At 41.9% G+C, this 8,625-nt stretch overlaps 1 long non-coding RNA gene across 1 annotated transcript; it reads right to left on the bottom strand.

Moving 5' to 3' along the window:
- Positions 1 to 5,553: 5,553 nt before the first annotated feature.
- On the bottom strand, positions 5,554 to 6,299 carry LOC144455587 (uncharacterized). The gene is made up of 2 exons (XR_013484300.1): positions 6,027 to 6,299; positions 5,554 to 5,860 (listed from the first exon to the last, which is right to left on the bottom strand). It is a non-coding gene; the product is annotated as an uncharacterized LOC144455587 (long non-coding RNA).
- Between the last annotated feature and the right edge of the window lie 2,326 nt (positions 6,300 to 8,625).

Genomic DNA, 8,625 nt, shown 5'->3' with positions numbered 1-8,625 from the left:
GATGGGGGATTTATTTCTCATAATTGGGTTATGAAAGTAGAAGTCTACATAGAGAAGAGGGAAGGGATAGGGGAGTGGATGACATTTGAACATTACTCTTCTCTGAACTGGTGAAAGGAGGAAAGAATACACATATACACAGAGTTAGGTACAAAGATACATTTTATCCAATAGGAAAATAGAAGGAAAAGGAGAAGGGGAGAAGGGATGAGAGGGAAGGTAGGCTAAGGGATGAGTAAATCCTAAGCAAAACAAACTCTTAGAAGGGTTGATCTTTAAGAGGGAGTTAAAAGAAAAGAAAGAAAGGATAAGAACTTGTTATGGTATATGAATGTGATGGAATACCATTGTATTGTAAGAAATGATGGTGGCAGCTAGGTGGCACAGTGGATAGAGCACTGGCCCTGAAGTCAGGAGGACCTGAATTCAAATCTGGTCTCAGACCAGATATTTGACACTTACTGTCTGTGCAACCCTGGGCAAGTCACTTAACCCCAATTGCCTAAAAAAATAAAAGAAAAGATAAATAAATAAAAAGAAATGATGGAGACGGTTTCTGAGAAACCCAAGAAGACTTACATGTACTGATGCAAAGTAAAGTGAGCAAAACCCAAATAAATAACAAATACAAAACAAATAAATAACAAAAACAAAACAAATAAATAACTAATATTGTGAGCATAACTTTAGAAACTGTGATCAATACACCCGGGATTCCAGAGGACTCATGATGAATCATGCTGTTCACCTTGTTGGGACATATTTTTCTGGACATGGCCAGTGTGGGAATTTGTTTGCTTGACTATGCATGTTGGTAGTAGGAGGTTTTTTTTTTTTAATTTCTTGATGTGGAGTGAGAGAGTTGGGAGCAAGAAAAGGCATATTTTCATTGATTAAAAAAAATGTTTAATAAGCTTGGGGTGAAGAAGGGTAGAGCATGACTCTTTACTGCATTAAGTACCCCTTATTAATTGATGAATTGAAAATCTAAAGACAAAAACTAAGCTGAAGGAGTGACTCACTCTTCTGATGCACATTGTCTCTCTCTCTCTCTCTCTCTCTCTCTCTCTCTCTCTCTCTCTCTCTCTCTCTCTCTCTCTCTCTCTCTCTCTCTGAAGTTCCCTTCCCTCTACCTGCCCACAATGTCCTGCCTAAGCTATCTAATGACTAGAATGGGGTCATCTCCCTTTTGTCTCTTCTTGCCTTTGCTATAGGACCTTATAACAACTTGAAAGACCTGTGGCAGAAGCAACATCCCTCAGAGAGGCAGTGGCTGACATCTTGAGGAAGCGTCTGCATTCACCACCATTAGAAGAGAGGACCTAAGTACCAGCAGGAGGGGGGACAGCTAGTGGAAGAGTGCACATGTGTCAGAACCACCAGAAAGATCAAAATGTGCTGTTTGATTAAATGATTCTTAGCAGAAGTGAAACATAAAATGGCTGATTAACAGAACTGCCCACTGCATTGTCTTGTCAGCAGATTGCAACCTGGCTTCTAAATCCTGTTTAAATCACTCTCTAAATGCATACAGTGATGCTTTTATGCCTAGGATTTCTTTTTCTGTATAGGAATAAACTACCTGTCCCAAATCCAATTCATGTTTGTATATTAGGTACATTTTTAAGTAATTTTCCCGGGGGGCAGAGCCAAGATGGCAGAGTGAAAGCAGTGACTTGCTTGAGCTCTCCCCCAAACCCCTCCAAATACCTATAAAGATGGCTCTAAACAAATTCTAAAGCAGCAGAACCCCAAAAAAGGCAGAGTGAAGCAAATTTCCAGCCCAAGACAACCTGGATGGTTGATCAGAAAGAGAGTGATGCAAGATAATCAAGAAAAAACAAGTCAACAACTTGCTAAAGGAGACCCCAAAAAATACTGAAGAAAATAACACCTTAAAAAATAGCCTAACCCAAATGGCAAAAGGGGTCCAAAAAGCCAATGAGGAGAAGAATGCCCTAAAAAGCAAAAATTGGCCAAATGGAAAAGGAAGTCCAAAAGATTACTGAAGAAAATACTTCCTTAAAAAATTAGAATAGAGCAATTGGAAGATAGTGACTTTATGAGAAATCAAGACACTGTAAAACAAATCCAAAAGAATGAAAAAATAGAAGACAATGTGAAATATCTCATTGGAAAAACAACTGACCTGGAAAATAGATCCAGGAGAGAGAATTTAAAAATTATTGGACTATCTGAAAGCCATGATCAAAAAAAGAGCCTAGACATCATCTTTCAAGAAATTATCAAGGAAAACTGCCCTGATGTTTTACAACTAGAGGGCAAAATAGAAATTGAAAGAATCCACCAATCTCCTCCTGAAAGAGACCCCCAAACTCCTAGGAATATTGTAGCCCAATTCCAGAGTTCCCAGGTCAAGGAGAAAATATTACAAGCTGCCAGAAGGAAACAATTCAAGTACTGTGGAAACACAATCAGGATAACACAAGATTTAGCAGCTTCTACATTAAAGGACTGCAGGGCAGGGGATATTATATTCCAGAGGGCAAAGGAGATAGGACTACAACCAAGAATCACCTACCCAGCAAAACTGAGTATAATCCTTCAGGGGGAAAATGGTCATTCAGTGAAATAGAGGACTTTCAAGCATTCTTGATGAAAAGACCAGAGCTGAATAGAAAATTTGACTTTCAAATACAAGACTCAAGTGGAACATGAAGAGGTAAACAGGAAAGAGAAATCATAAGAGACTTATTAAGGTTGAATTGCTTACATTCTTGCATGAAAGATATTTATAACTCATGAGACCTTTGTCAGTATTAGGGTAGTTGGAGGGAAAAATTATATGTAGTAGATAGATAGATAGATAGATAGATAGATAGATAGATAGATAGATAGATAAATAGATAGATAGACAGACAGGGTGAGCTGAAGATTAATGGGTCATATCTGGAGAATAAAATTAAGAGATGAGAGAGGATTATACTAGGAGAAGAAAAAGGGAGAGGTAGAATGGGGTAAATTATCTCACAAAAAAAAACAGAAAAGAAAAGGCTCTTACAGTGGAAGGGAAACGGGGGAAGGTGAGAGGGAATGAGTGACTCTTATTCTCACAGGATTTGGTTTAAGGAGGGAATAATATACACATTCAATTGGGTATTGTCTTACCCTACAGGAAAATAGGGGGAGAATGGGACAAAAGAGCAGGGGGATGACAGAGAGGAGGGCAGATTGGGAAAGGGGGTAATCGGAAGCAAATACTTCTGAGGAGGGACAGGGTCAAAAGAAAGAATAGACTAAATGGGGGAGCAGGATAGGATTAAGGGAAATAGAGTTAGTTTTTCACAACATGTCTACTATGGAAGTGTTTTGCATAACTGCACGTGCATAACCTATATTGAGTTGCTTGCCTTTTCAATGAGGTTGGGTGGGGAGGGAGGAAGGGAGAAAATTTGGAACACCCCCCCCAAAAAAAAACCTAATTCTCCCTTTGGGGGGTAATCATAGACTAGAGCCAAAAATATAATTTTCCCCAGAGTAGCCTGGATGAGGGGTGATGAGGCAATTAAAGTGAGAATGAAGAGTCCAATCTCTTGAGGAGGGGTCAAACTTTCCTAGCATTGAATTCAGTATATGACCTCAAGGATGGGTTCAAAACTGGGAGAGGGAAGAACTCTCAGCCTCCAGGAGTTCCAACAGAAGTTGCCTCTAGACTTTCTGCTAGATAAAGCATATAAAAAGAACCTATAAGATGACTACTGGGTTATTTGGGTAAAGAGTACATAAGCAGCTAAAGAGATTAGGAAATGGTTCATGTAGAATGTGGAAAATCAATGAGTGAAATAGACAAGTATTGTAGGAAATCATGAGAAAGAGACATTACTCTGAACTAGAATGGTCAGGGAAGGCTTCCTGGAGAAAATGGAACTTAAGCTAGTTCTTGAAGGATGGATAGGTCTTAGATAGGAGAAGAGGAGAAAGTCATTCATGGGAGCTAAAGCTTAGAGACAAGAATGGGAATGATATATTTAGTGACCTCTTCTGTTAGAGCAGAGTATGTGTTTCAGAGCATGTAGAGGACCTTGAATATTATCATCCACTCAAGGGTCTCATTATCTGGTCCCAAACATTGCTAATATCCTCATTGGAGGAAGGGCTGGCTGCTATAGACACAAAGGAGTCAAGTCCTACCCACTTCAGGACCCAAGTCGTACCCACTTCAGGACCCATATTCCTTCTACTACCCATCACATTGACCTGACAACCCCATTGGATTGAGGATAGGAGATCAGCTAGTCAGCCAACAAGTATTTATTAAGCATTTACTATATACTAGGCACTGCGCTAAGCCCTGGGAATACAAAGAAAGGTAAAAATGACTCTTGCCCTCAAGGGGCTCACATTCCAATGAGGGAGACAACATGAAAATAACTAGGTACATTCATGATATATACAATGTCAATGGAAGGTAACTTCAGAGGGAAGGCTCTAGGTGGGATGAGGAGGGAGGAAACTTGGAAAGACCTCCTGAAGAAGGTAGGATTTGAGCTGAGTCTTAAAGGAGATCAAGGAACCCAGAGGATGAAAGGAGAATAAGAGCATTCTGGGCAAAAGAGTGGTCATCTGGGAACCATAATAGAGAGAGATGGTAACCAAGTTGGAAGCTTGGATTGAGAGCTTAGGTTCTAAAAAAGACCAGGTGGTTAACCATTATGCCACCCTGCAATTTCATAAGGCTGTAAGTCCTGCAAGGCAGCTGCAAGGTGTCATTGTGGCTTTTTCTCTTGGCAAAAGCAAAAATAAAACCTAGGTGGGGAGGAAAAGGGCAACAATTAAAATACTAGATCTGGATATTTGGGAACTATATTACTATGATGTTGTCCAGAATGTGACAGACTCCCAGGGCCAAGAATGCCTCTGAAAGGTCAGCATGTTCAGGTTCCTGCCTTCAGGCATTGCATACCCTAAACTATTCTAAGCAGGATTTTGAGATTTCTACTATGAGGTTATTTCAGGACTGATGCTTGTGGGTCACAGGATCATAGATCTAGGATTGAAGAGACCTTAGAGGTCATCTAATGTTCTCATTTTATAGATGAAGAAACTAGGGCTCAGAGAAGTTAAGTGACTTTCCCAAGGTCATATAGAAGCACTAGAATGAGTATTGAGAGCCCTGGGATTTTAGTCTCACCTAGTCCTTTAAGTAGTTGTATTATGATGGCTAAGTCATTTCTTTCCCTATGCCTCAGTTTCCCTATATGTAAGATGACCTCTGAGGTTCTTCCCAGTTCTAGTGAATGTGGCTCTTTGGAAAGCATTCCATGTGATGGAGCCCTGGCTCCCTCCCCCCACCCAGCAAATATTGGTTCATCCTTGTCACTCCTGCTTTCTCTGGCACTGGCCAGTGTGGGGGAGGGGAATGACAGATGGTGAGTGTGCAGGTTTAACAGGAAGGGGTGGCTGTTACAGACACAAAGGAGTCAAGTCAGGATCTTACTGCCCACTTCAGGACCCATACCTATCTATTAGCCATCACATTGACCTGCCTAGAGGATGCAAGGCTCCATGAGCAGGCAACCTATGTTCTGAAAAATGGAAGGAGGAACAGGGACAACTTCAGCAGCAGCTTTATTAGGTGGGTCCCATTGAGTTAGAGTCATAGGATTTAGAATTGGAAGGGAGCTTAGAGATCATCAAATCCAATCTTCTCATTTTACAGATGAGGAAAATGAGACACAATGAAGGAGATGTGACCTGTTCAAGAACACCAATCTGAGGCTTGGAACCTTCATTTCCTAATTTCCAGGCCAAGGCTCTTTCTGATATACCGCGATGTCTTGTTCATTTTCTGGTCATGTGCTAGTTTCCAAGTAACCATTAGCAGGTTGATATTTGGCCTCTAAAGAGGAAAGGATGTATAATAGTTAGAATGACAGTCAGCTGTTCATATGATCCCCAGATCTGAGACAGAGTCACTGTGCCACCTGACATATGGCTTTTCTCCTCATTGGGGCTAGGGATCCCTGCCCCATCCCATCAGCAAAAATTAAGTAAATAACACTTACAAATAAGCTGCTTGTGATGGTTCAGTGGGTGTCCAAGAGATAAAGGCCACAGTGTGGCCTGAGCCAGCTCAAAGGATGGATAATCCTGTGCTGTATTCACCAACATCAGGTCAGAGAATTCCACTTTGGGTTGTCTGCAGAAACTTTTATCTAAAGCATCAGACTTGGAACTAAAAGTGTTCAGAGAGATCACCTAGCCCAACTTCCTCATTTAACAGATGAAGAAATTGAGGTCATGAAAAGGGACGTGGCCCGCTGAAGGATGTAACTAGTGAATGACAGAACTAGAATTCAAACCCCAGTCTCCTCTCTCTGAATCTAGTGCTACTTCTACTCCTCTACCAACAGAGCCCCAGAAATTGTCATGGGACACATGCAAATAGAAGAAATGGGGCCCCAGGAGGTTATGGCCCTCAAGATCTGCCCCATTGTTAATCCTTCTGAGCTTGGGGTTAGGGGGGTGGGGAGAGGCATTACAAGTATGCACACAGCTCAGAGTTGCTTCATACCAGCTTGTAGAAATAATGAAACAGGTCTGTAAGTTTGCATACACAAATGAGCAGGTATGGTGTTTAGAAGATGCCCTTTCAATAACAACCAGATTACAAATACTTGGCCAAGATCTGCTCGATTTGACAATAGTTTCTCTGCAAAGGGACCAGAACAGTTAAATCTCTGCCTTCTGGCAGCTGTACTAGGAACCTGAAGATCTTAATAATATAAGATTCTACCCTTCAAAGAATCCCTATGTCACAGAGTTTAGAGCTGGAAGCTGACCTTAGAAATCATCTATCCTATCCTTTTATTTTTATAGATAGGGAAATTGAGGCCCAGAGAGAATGAGTGACTTGTCTAAGGTCTTGTATGTAATTTTAAAAAAAGTTCTAGGTTCTGTTTCTTTTCAAAATTAATGTTTTTTTTTCAATTATTGCACATTTAATTTTTCTTGCCTCCTACCTTACCCCCATCCCAAACTGAGGTGAAAAAAGAAAAAGAAAACCCTTGTAACAAATAAACATTGTCAAGTAAAATGAATTTCCACATAAGTTATGTCCAAAAAACATGTGTCTCATTCTGCACCCTGAGTCCATCAACTCTGTTCACAGGTGGGTAGCAGACATCATCATTAGTCCTCTGGAATCACACTTGGTCATTGCATTGGTCAGAGTTCTTAAGCTCTTCAAAGCCATTTATCTTTATTATATTCTTGTTACTGCATAAATTGTTTTCCCGGTTCTGCTCATTTCATTCTACATCAGTTCACACAAATCTTCTGAGGTTTCCTTGAAACTGTCCCTTTTGTCATTTCTTATAGCAATCATGTAGTAAGTAACAAAGACATAAGATCACAGATTTGGACCTGGAAGAGCCGTAACAGGCCAGTCAGTCTAACCCCTTCATTTTACAAATGATGAAGCTGAGGCCCAGGGAAGCTGAGTGACTTGGCCACACAGGAAGTACGTATCAGAGGTCAGGCTGAAGCCAGATCGCCTGCATCCAAAGCCAATGTTCTTTCTACTGTATCATTCTGCCTTCCCAATCTGGCGGTTTGAGTCCTGGCTCTGCTACTCAAATCCTGTGCTTTTCTCACTATGCCAGGCTATTTCCTAGTTATGAAAATGGACCAGGCCAGAATAAGATCCTTCTGTGTCTTCTAAATTTCCCTCCCAGAAATAGAAACCTACACCCAGGAAGAATGTTCTACTTTGGTCATACCCACAGGATAAGCCAACCAAGTGACTAGTCCCTTCCTGTCTCTGGGCCTCAGTTTCCTTATCTATAAAATGAGAGGACTGGACTAAACAATTGCAAATTTCCCTTCCATTTCTAAATCTTATGATACTATGGATAAACAGTTTACTTCCCCTGCCTGGAAACCTGGCATCCTGGGAATTTGCTGGCCCAGATTAGGAGAAGTTGCCCACTTTGGCAGAAAAGTTGTGCTTGCTAGGAGCTCCAGGAGGTAACCATAATTTCCCCTTGCAGATTCTAAGCAGTTGGTACCGCATTCTCCCCACTGCAGCTCTGCCAGACATCTGTGGCTCCAGCTGTGGGCTGGGACCACTGATGGCAGAAGGAATCCTTAGCCTTGGGAGCTGTCCCAATGCCAGGGACTGCCATGCTCTTAGACCACATGCTTTCACAGCTGAGCATCCCATCACCAATGAACCAGGACCCTCACCCCTGAGGGGATCAACTTTCCCAGCCAGGCCCCATGGGCCCCAACCCCGATTCATTGGTGCTGATGCGTGCAGTGCGTAGGTGGTGGAATGTTCCACCATCAAGCCGCCAGACTCGGTAAGCCTCAGCTCACAGGGAACTGAAATCTCTGAGCCTGAACATTTAAGTGGGGGAAACAGAATCCAGGTTATGGCCAAAGCAGAGGGCTGTGGATATGCCTGTCAAAATTGCCCAGTATCGGGGGCAGCTAGGTGGCACAGTGGATAGAGCACTGGCCCTGGAGTCAGGAGGACCCGAGTTCAAATCTGGCCTCAGACACATGATACTCACTAGCTGTGTGACCTAAGTATCATGTGTCTGAGGCCAGATTTGCCTCACCAAAAATCACCTCACCACCACCCCAATTGTCTTACAAAAA

The sequence above is a fragment of the Phascolarctos cinereus genome, unplaced genomic scaffold (assembly GCF_003287225.1).
Source record: "Phascolarctos cinereus isolate Bilbo 61053 unplaced genomic scaffold, phaCin_HiC Scaffold_2;HRSCAF=192, whole genome shotgun sequence".
NCBI lineage: Eukaryota > Metazoa > Chordata > Mammalia > Diprotodontia > Phascolarctidae > Phascolarctos > Phascolarctos cinereus.
Note: the sequence above shows the minus strand (reverse complement) of the source record. Positions and strands in the feature narration are given on the sequence as shown.